Source organism: Sinocyclocheilus rhinocerous, unplaced genomic scaffold (genome assembly GCF_001515625.1).
Source record: "Sinocyclocheilus rhinocerous isolate Xijiao unplaced genomic scaffold, SAMN03320098_v1.1 scaffold352, whole genome shotgun sequence".
Lineage (NCBI taxonomy): Eukaryota > Metazoa > Chordata > Actinopteri > Cypriniformes > Cyprinidae > Sinocyclocheilus > Sinocyclocheilus rhinocerous.
In genome coordinates this window covers 2,225,964-2,226,313 of record NW_015642448.1, presented here as the reverse complement: position 1 = coordinate 2,226,313, position 350 = coordinate 2,225,964, and the positions used below count along the sequence as shown (strand labels likewise).

The following is a 350-nucleotide window of genomic DNA, read 5'->3' as shown; positions in this document are numbered from 1 at the left end:
TGTGATTTGTCTCTACTAACTTTGCACATCTAGACTTTGCAATATTTGCCTACTCTTCTTTGCAGAACTGCTCAAGTTCAGTTAAATTTGAAGGTGACCATCTGTGGACTGCAGTGTTCAAGTCATTCCACAGATTTTCAGTGGGGTATAAGTCTGGGCTCTGACAAGGCCATGCAAGGACATTCACCTTTTTCTCCTTTAATCACTGTGTGCTCAGTTTTGCTGTGTGCTTTGGGTCATTGTCATGTTGGAAGGTAAACCTTCTTCCCATTGACAACTTTCTGGCAGAGAGCAGCAGATTTTCCTTAAGAATTTGACAGTATTTTGCCCCATCCATTTTTCCTTCTATC

General features: G+C 41.4%; 1 protein-coding gene across 4 annotated transcripts in view; it reads left to right on the top strand.

The window, feature by feature from the left end:
• Positions 1–350, top strand: part of slc39a14 (solute carrier family 39 member 14) — a 19,610-nt gene that overhangs the window by 5,611 nt on the left and 13,649 nt on the right. The gene's annotated exons all lie outside the window — the stretch shown is intronic.